We start from the raw sequence: 9,656 nt of genomic DNA, 5'->3' as shown, positions 1-9,656 counted from the left end.
CAGTCATTGTGGGTTGAGGTTTATAGTTGAACTTTCAGAGTTAAACAACACTCTCTACCCACCCTAATGACCTGGATTTAAATCCTATACTCATCAGGGATGGAGTCGTTAAAGGAAGCTGCAAAATATTTGGGACAAAATAGTGGTAACAGCAATTGAGGAAAAAATGGATTTATTTATTTATTTTATTGTGAGACAGGATCTTCCTATGTAGGTCTTGAACTCACTGTGTAGCTCAGGCTGGCCTAGATCTCACGGTGATCCTCCAGCCTCAGCCTTCCAAGTGCTGGGCTTATAGGCACACACCAGCATGCGGTAAGAGGTTTTAGAAGCCATGTGGAAAATAGAGATGCCAAGGTTTAGGGAATCTTCAAGAAAGACCAGGATGTTTGGTAGAAAATGAATTTAGGGGGAGGGGCCTGTAGACCTTGAGGGACGTGAAGGACACATGCCCCCAACACACACACACACAAAAGGCTGCTTCCAATAGTTGTTCTCACTCATCGGCAGGTCATCAGGCATTTCTAGGATGATTAGTTCAAGTTCTCAGGCCAACTTTCAGAACCACATCCAAGCCCAGCTCCAAGCAGGCTTCTCACAAAGCAGCCTGGGGACCATCAAGGCCCAGTACAGCTCTCTGCAGGGCCATATTCATTTCTTTGAGGCACGTGATTGCTCAGCTGCACCATTGCCTTGGAGTCTTTTTTTCCAAAACAAGTTAACTGGCTCTCTTTCCTTGGCATTTAATTTGAAGATTGTACATACCATTCATTATACCTCCTTTTTGTCTGCAAAATTATCTATGAAAATGATCTTGGATGTCTTTCAACTATAACTATTAAGGTAACTATATATATGCTCCACTAGAAACTGAGAGGTTTTTCACAGTTTCTACATACTCACTGGGTGAGCTCCAAAGAAGGGTGAGAAGTATTTTTCATCTTTATGGAGTTTACAATCTAACTGGATGGCCAGGACATTCTATTAATTAGCTGTATACTGTAATCACTGCATTCTAAGGTGGGAGACGGCACCTTCAGGAAGACTTGAAAGATGACATTTGCAGATGTGAAGTTCAGTTATGCTGGAAGGAGAGGGAAAGCGCAGCTGAGGGGAAGGGCCTGGGCAGAAACAGGGGATATGGATGCTCTATGTGTGTGGGTGGATGAGCCTGCTGGTGAGTAGCTGTCCATAGCCAGAGGACTGTGGAGAATGTGTGGAAACTACAGGAATAAAATGTTGAGGATATTCATCTCAGCTTAAATCTGACACCAAGGAATAGAATGTCTAGTATTATGTAGGATAGGCAGTAGGGTTTTATGATCATCTTATTCATTGTTAAAAAGCATTATAAGGACCTGCAATGAGCAAGACTCCTAAAGATGGGCTGGGGTACTGAGTTCAATCCCTGGTACTGCAATGGGTGTGTCCTTAGGTGCTGTTGTGTTTCTTTTATCCATTTGATTATTAAAATACCCTTGTCAGGCAGATGGGAAGAAGAAGATTACGTGCAAGTGTCCCAAGTGTCTGAGTGTGTCTCAGCACAGTCCAGTGGCCACGTGGTTATTTAGAGACAATATCAGTGCTGTATTACAGGTGTCTTTTTCCCTGCTGGGATACAATCAGCTCCACCTTCACAAGCAGACCTGCATCTACCTAGAGAGTGCTGGGTGACCAAGAGAGTGCTGGTGAGGTTTATGGAACACTAATGTCGTGCATTTATCAAGTCCCTGTTGTGCTAGGGCTAGCATTCAACCATGAATGACAGAACCACTGTCCTGGCTTCACAGAGTTGAGTTCAGACCTCATGCACGTTCCTTCTAACTACAGATCCCTGTCACAGTGGACCATTGTGAAGACTGTCCTGATTAGTGTGTCCTGCGTGCAAAGTGAGGGGAGACAGGCAGCAATCCAAGGCAGTGCCACGTCTTCCTCTTTCCAGTGAGCTAACTTAGAGAGACCACCCCAGGGGAAGTTGTGCAGCCTACATGCTAATCAGCTTGACCAACCATGTAGATACCTAAGGAGATTGGTCCCACTCTGCACTGGTGTACTGTTCCAAGAAGACTGGGCCTGTGGGATTCCCCCTTTGAGAACTACAGCCTATTTTCCACTGCCTGCTTGTTAGCTAGTTAGCACACTTCTCATGAATGCTCAAGGATAATGATGGGGAAACCATATTGCTGGTTCCAGCATAGAACTACGCAGTTCCCCTAGTGAATCCTTCCACTCACAATGCACTGGCAGATGCTGCCAGCTGTGTGACTTCTGGAAACCACTCTTTGTCAAGGAAATATTAAGGTAGAAAGTGTAACTCATATTTCTTGTTTACCATATGACTATTATCTTGTTTCAATAGTAAATAAGTATTTTAAAATAATAATGAAAAAGTCATAAGGACACACAGATTGTCTGAGCAAGTCACAGAATTTAGGGATCAGTGTCTCAGGGCTAACCCATACCTTCATATTTGAAAGATCGTTTGTTATTGACCCTGTAGCATCTAATGACAGATGAGACTAAAATGCACAGCCAGCTTTCCACATGCATACATGTCCTTGAATGCACTGCACTGTGCACATCAGCGGCTCACTATAGATTGAATCTGTTGCCTTTCCAGGTCCAATGTTTTCCTGAAAGACATCATCCCTCACCATGGATATAATAAAAATCTGTTATATAGAAAAAGAGTCTTAAGACTAAGAAGTTGTAGCCTTACCCTTTGCTTCTGCTGTAACTTCCACAATTATTTAAACATTCTAGGTTGATCTTGGTATCCCCTCTGATCTGTAACATGCTCGCATCCTTCCCTGGATGTGAAGATAGTGAAGTGAGTTTAGAGTAACTCTACTCCCCAGGGCCCCAGGCCTGGGGCTGCTATCCCATCACCCGCACATGTGATCACATATACATTGTGGAGTTTTGGCACAAGCATTTTCGAGAGTTGCAGGGTCCTTTTGCAGGACTCCAGGCAGATCTCCTTATCAGGGCATCTCTGACAACCTAGTCATTAGAACATAATTAAAAATGAAAGTCAAGGAGGAGCGACTCAAATGCTCCAGTGCTCTTATTTGTTGTTGGTATTATTATTATGCTCCCCAGGCAGGGACCCAGCTCAGAAAGAGGAGGAGATGGTAAAAGAAAGGAATAGGTGCAGACTTTTCACCTGAAAACCCCACATTGCCTTTTCTATCTAAAAGTCCATAGTGCAATAAATGATTGTGGAAAAGATCTCGTGAATAGAGCAACCAGTAGATTGCTGGTATTTTCCCTTTATTTTCATAAGTTTTATTTGGTGCCTAGGCTGGAAAAATGGGGTAAAGAAAATGGTTAAAACATTGGTGTTTCAACCTTGGCTATGCAATAAATTCACCTAGGGAGGTTTTTTTTTTTAATATTTATTTATTTATTTATTGCGTGTGTGTGTGTGTGTGTGTGTGTGTGTGTGTGGCCAGCTCAGCCCACCAGGGGGGCAGGGCTGGCTGGCATGTGGTGCTGGGGGATTGAACCGCGGTCCCTGTGTTTTTGCTTAGCTTAGCTTGTACTAAGTAGGTGCTTTAGACCACTGAGCCATCTCACCAGCCCCAATTTTTTTTTTTGTTTAAATTTTATTTATTTATTTATTTTTTGCGGAACCAGGGATTGAACTCACACCCTTGTGCTTGCCAGGGAAGCACTTATTCCACTGAGCCATCTCTAAGGTTTTTTTTTTTTTTTTTTTTTTTTCTCCGAATGCTCTCAGGGGTGGTTTTGGCTCTAGTGTTGTGGGGATCGAACTACAGCAACCTGAGGCTGACAGCTTTGTGGAAGCAGCCACTTAAACAACTGAGCTAAGGCCAGGCCCCACCTAGGGAGGTTTTTAAACCCCTAGCGCCCAGCGTGCACCCCAAGGTCTTCATTAGCCAGGATCTCTGGGGATAGGGACAGATGGAAGTAATGTTTTTCCTATTATGCATTTGTGGTACATAACATTTACGTTCCTTGGGGCTGGTACGTGTGCAAACTGCATCTTAAGTCCATCCCTTCATCCCTCTCCCCTCCCTCCATCTCTCCATCTTCTTTCCCTTTGTGAAAGGCCCACCTCTCCACTTCCTATTACCTGTCTTTGTTTTGCTCTTTATTTATGCTCGGGAGTTCTCACAAAGAGAAACGTGGTGATATTTAAGTTTGTGTGTCTGATTTATCTCACTTAGCATCATGCTCTCAAGGTGAACCCGTCTTCTTACCAGTGTCCTTCCCAGGCTTATCTGGGAATGGACATAAGTGTTTCAAGAGCCTCCAGAGAAATCCTAAATGTGTAGCCAAATTTCAAACAACCATTATTAGAGGCATATGGAGACATCTGATGACAGCTGGGCACAGCCTGGGGTGCAGCCTGGTTCCAAGCTGTGTAACTGGGCACAGCTTGGGCTACAGACTATTAGGGGGGCATGGCCTGGGTACCAGGGCTCCTGCAAGGTCCCAGGTGACTCCAGTTGTGCCATTAGTTTGGGAGGTCTGAGGCTTAGAGGTGAGAGGGCAATGTATTGGCTGTAGATAGTGAAAAGACATCCTGGATGCACAAGCCCACCCTCTTGTCCATCCTACTTTCAACCCTCTCTAACCCAGATGAAATAACTGTATCTTAGGAAAGACTAGCTTGGCAGAGGGCCTTTCCTTGTCACACTACTGAGAGAGGGCTTCATGGTATAACTGGGGAGATGAGTAGATAAAACCTATCATGTAGAATGGCTGAGGGTGTCTAACAGGAAAACACCTGGGCCACGGTGAGCTGTATTTGAGTTTTAAGTTCTCAGGGAAAAGGAAAAGGGTTGTAGTCAGACTCCTACCCAGGTATTTTGAGTTTGTCAGTGTGGCAAAGATCAGATCCAATTCACATCAGAGGCAACCAGAAACTGCAGAACTGGGAAGACCCAAGTAGGAGACGGGGACTTAATGGTGCTTCATTTTGGATGGGAGAGAAGAGTTTGAATCTTTGAAACAGACTGAAAAAGAGGGAAGGGTGGAAGAGAAAACCTGACACAAGACAAGGCTTCCATCTCTGTTGGATACTGCAGCAAGAGGAGCCATGTGGGTATTTGTTAGGGTTCAGATCTGAAATGTGTTCAGAGTTGGAGGCTTTGAAGGGGATTGGATCACAGGGGAGCATATTCATGGGTGGATTTATCCACCTGCGGCTGCATGTGCCTTGAGGAGGTGTGCCACATCAGAGGAAGAAAGCCACAGGTGTGGCCTGCGGGGACACAGGCCTTCTTGGCTCCTTGGCTCCTCCCTTCTCTCTCTGCTTCCTGGCTGGGCAGCAGGAGCAGCTTTCCTCTGCCTGGCCTCTTCTTCCATGCCCTTCCTGCCTTGGAGCTGGCTGGTCATGGCCTGAAGACATAAATAAACCTCTCCTTTCAGTTGTGCTACTGGGTATTGGGTCTCGGTGACAAAGAAAGTGACTAAGACAGCATTGGATTGATGCCATAATGTGTCCATAGTCATACTGATCTGAAACTCGGGAAGGTTATGACCAAGGAGACGTGCACAGGTGCCGTTAGGACAAGGCCTGGAGCTGCTTTCATCCTGGAGCAAAGCAAGACGCTCGAGGGAGTACAGCCCAGGAAAGCGCCTAAGCCGGCTCTCAGGTGTCAGAGTGCACTGGGGACTTCATACCAGGGAAGGAAAATCGGGTAAATGTCACTGCTTCATTTCACTCTTTGTGTTTCATCCCCAGCCTACATGACTCATGAAGCCAAACCCAGAACAAAAACTTAGTCTTGTAATGCTCCAAATATCTGTCTTCAAGCATAGAGCAAACGTTTCACCCTCAAATGCAAACCCTGCCTTTTTATTTGTGTTCTGGCCCCCTCACCTCTCGCCTGCCCCTCTCAGCCAGCTGTCTTGGCTTTGGGCTCAGGTGTCACTGTTGGTGGACAGGGACTTTGTGGGCTCAGTGTGTGAGAGGAAGAGATAGTGAGGTGGCACAGAAGACCAAGGGAGGTGGCTGGTGCGAGAAGGTTGTGCTGTTGTTGATTTTAAATCTCTTATCTTGGGACTTCTCTCTTCGATCTTTTGCTCAAAACTGCTGGTGCGGATGCTGTAGCTTAAAGGGCACCCCACCGCCCCACCACCCCACCACCCCACCGCCCCACCACACTGTGCACTCCAGCACTGCTCATTAGGCAGTATGGTTTCTGGGGCTTTGCTTCCTCTTTTGATTAGCTTGTTATCTGCCTTCAAAGCTAAGCCTTAATTAGTGAATTCCCAGATGGGAGGGTGAGCCCAGCCTTTGCCAGCAAGCCTGGCTCTGGGGAGCCCTTTGCTTCCCATCAGAAGGAGGCAGGAGCTTGGCTGCTGTCCAGCCTGGGGCTTCACAATTCCAGTCGGATAAAGCCTTGGAGAGTCTCGCCTCTCTTCTCCCTGCTCTGCTCTTCTCTCTTCTTCTCCCCCTGCTCTCCAGACCCACTTCCTCCATCATTAGTATTTCAGAACAAATTCCCCTGATTTAACGCACCTGGCTTTCCCCTACACTTAAGACCTCAGTGTGCTGGGGTAGGGGGGACCCTCCTGCTCGGTAGGTATCACAGGAAAGCCAGGTGTACACTCAGGCCCTGGGCATTGCAGAGAACCTCATAGGGCCGTCAGTCCTGCTGAGAATGTTCCACCTGGGGCATTTGTGGACTCGGGCTGTTCTCTAACAGTGTTGTGTGTGCAGGCTGGCTTTTCTCATTTAATACCAGGAATAGACTGGAACCCGTGTCCTCTCTTTGGGAGGCCACATAGAAGGCTGACTGGGCAAACGGACTCTGGAGCTACATATTCTTAGGTTTAAAATTGACCTCCAATAGGGCCGGCCAAATAGTTCAGTGGATTAAAGTGCCTAGAAGCAGGTACAGGGGCCAAGGGTTTGATTCCCGAGCCTGCCGTGCCAGCCCTGCCCCCAGGACGCGCTGAGATGGCATTTGAGACTGGGCATGGTGGCACCTGCCTGTAATCCTAGCTCTTGGGAGGCTGAAAACAGGCAGATCACTATTAGTCCATTTAGTAGTGAGACCCGGATTACCCTGTAGACCTTTCCCTAAAATACAGATAATAATAATAATAATAATAATAATAATAATAATAATAGTAACAATAACAAAATTGACCTCCAACACTGGCTACATGTCAGGCTGGGGCAGCGTGACTATGCCTCTACACTTGCTTCTCAGCTGTGAAATGAGGGTACCGCTCTCCAACCTCGGACAGCAGCACTTTCCAACTTTGGCTGCTCACATGAGCTGCCTGGGTCTTACCGCCAGGAAGACTGGCATAACTAGGGTGGGCTGCAATGGCGATGCCCAAAGGCAGTCAGAAGGAGAAATGCTGTTGTGGGGGTTTATTGAGGAACTGTGCAACTCAGAGTGTCGTCTGTGGGCTGCGGCCGTGGCAGTGACCAAAACCTTATTTGACATGGGGGCTCTCATGTCCCACACAGGCAGGTAGAATCAGATCCTGCATTTTAACAAGATACCTAGGCAACGGGCGTATCCCTCCCACTGCAGTTTCAGAAGCACTGATATAAACCATGTAGGGCTGGCCTGGTACACAGTAGGAACACATCACTATCACTGATGTTAATGTGGGTCAGGCAGTAAATGGGGGCTTTGCTTGGAACAAGAGGCTTTGAATTGGACCTTAACTTATTGGATGCATAAACCTTTTATTTAAACTGCTACTGTGCAGGGCAATTGCAATCACCAACACCTCTTTTCAGCTGTCGAGAGGCTGGGGTGAGTCAGTGAAGAGGACCCTGCTCATAAACCATTAATATCTACAGTAGCACAGGACAGAAGGTGCCAGGTCACAGGTTCTTTGTCTCCCACACTTCCCTAATCTACCAAGAAACCTCCTGAGATCAGCCCTCAATCCCCTCCTTTCTTCTTCCTAAGGAGCTCTTCCTTGGTCAGGCACAGGCCAGGTTGGCATGCAAAAATAAAGGAATGGAGAGAGGCAGAAGGCAAGAGAGGAAGTCAAACTGGGGATGAGACTCTGGGTAAAGGCATGCTCCTCAGCAGTGGATGTAAAAGCCAGTGAGTAGAACAGGAAGGCTTGTGGAGGCACCAGCACTAGACCTAGATCTTTCACACAGGTTGTTTTCTTTCATTGTTGAGGTTGCTGCTAAACATTATCCTGGAGTGGGACATTGCTCAGAGATTTGATTCTGAATTCCATGGTGTACAGGGTTGGTCACTTATCCATAGTGACCACCCACCAAAGAACACCAGGCACACTTCTATAGGCAAAGACAACGTGCTTTCTGCAGCAGAGGAGGAGGCATGCCAGAGGAACCGAGGGGCACCTTGCACAGGAGCTGGAGGGGCCTGCAGCATGTGGGCATGTACCAGGAACTTTTATAGGAAAGGAGAGTCCAACTATGGATCGAATGTTGTCAAAGAGCAGAGGCAACCCAGAGATCGAACACTGTGGTAATTTTTAGCTAAGTGTTGGATGGCCATCATGAGCAAAGAAGAGTTGTCGCTCGTGGTGGCTGGAACAGATGTCGTTGAAGACTTTCCCCGGTGGTGACAGGTGTGTTCTGCATGTGACGGCAGCATGACCTGTGTGGTCCTTGGTTCAGTGCCCCTCACAGCCTCTCTGACAGCGGTCACTGCCAGGCTGGTCTATCCTCTGTGAGGTCCTGGCAGATACTGGTGCTTTTAGGCTGTGGGTTGGTTCCAGTTCTGTGCCCAGTTCCACTTCCTGCTCATTCCAAGTTGGGTCCACCCATCAAAACAAAACTGTTTCTTGGATTATAAGTGTCGTATTATGAAGCTTGTTGTGTAATCTGCTATGGTGGCATTTTCTCAGCCCTGATGGATGGTTTCAGGGAAAATTTTTTTCTCAGGAATTCCAGGGCATCATTGCAATTTATTATAACTTTCTCTTTCTGTGTAGCCACCTATTACAGAAGGGTGTGATAGACCTTTTAAGTTTCTCCATTAAAATCAATAATTCCACATTTTTCTAGAAATGCACTCCAGTTTGACAAATGTGGTTACCTAGAATTGTGTGACGTAGACTCCAATGAGTTTTAAAATATCTGTTTTGATGTTTTGTCCTGTTGACATCTCTAATTTTGTGTTTGCTCTTTGTTTTTACTGATTAGCTTAGCTAACAGTTGGTCTATTTTATTATTTTTTTTTACAAAGAATACTTCTATTTATTTTTGTTTTATCTATATTAATCCTTCCTTGGAAGGGAAACCTTTTTGTTATTGTTACTTTTATCCTGCTTTTCAAATGTGGTTTGTTTTTGTTTTGGGTTTTTTTGTTTTTGTTTTTTTTGTACCAGGGATTAAACTGAGAACCTTACCTTTGCCAGGCAGATGCTTACGCTGCTGAGCTATATACCTGGCCCCAAACTTGGTTGTTTAATTCATTTAATTGTAATGTTTATTGACATGGTTACACAGGCATTTATTTATTTATTTATTTATTTATTTATTTGGTACAAGGTCTTGCTACCCAGCTCTGACTCATAGTGATCCTCCTGTCTCAGCCTCCCCTGCGCTGAGATTACAGGTGTGCACCACCACACCTGGTTTCTGTGGCTGGCTCAGCAGGGACCAGCACAGCATACAGTACTGGGGATCAAACCCGAGTCCTTGTGCTTTCCAGGCAGATGTTTAGTCC

The 9,656-nt window shown here is 46.1% G+C and overlaps 1 long non-coding RNA gene across 1 annotated transcript in view; it reads left to right on the top strand.

The window, feature by feature from the left end:
• The first annotated feature begins 5,433 nt into the window (after positions 1-5,433).
• The window catches only part of LOC111817511, a 20,097-nt gene continuing 15,874 nt past the window's right edge, over positions 5,434-9,656 (top strand). The window contains exon 1 of the long non-coding RNA XR_002821688.1: positions 5,434-5,672. This is a non-coding gene — a long non-coding RNA (uncharacterized LOC111817511). The remainder of the gene's footprint in view (positions 5,673-9,656) is intronic.

The sequence above is a fragment of the Octodon degus genome, unplaced genomic scaffold, assembly GCF_000260255.1.
Source record: "Octodon degus isolate 3935 unplaced genomic scaffold, OctDeg1.0 scaffold00060, whole genome shotgun sequence".
NCBI lineage: Eukaryota > Metazoa > Chordata > Mammalia > Rodentia > Octodontidae > Octodon > Octodon degus.
This window is presented reverse-complemented; position numbering and strand designations above follow the sequence as displayed.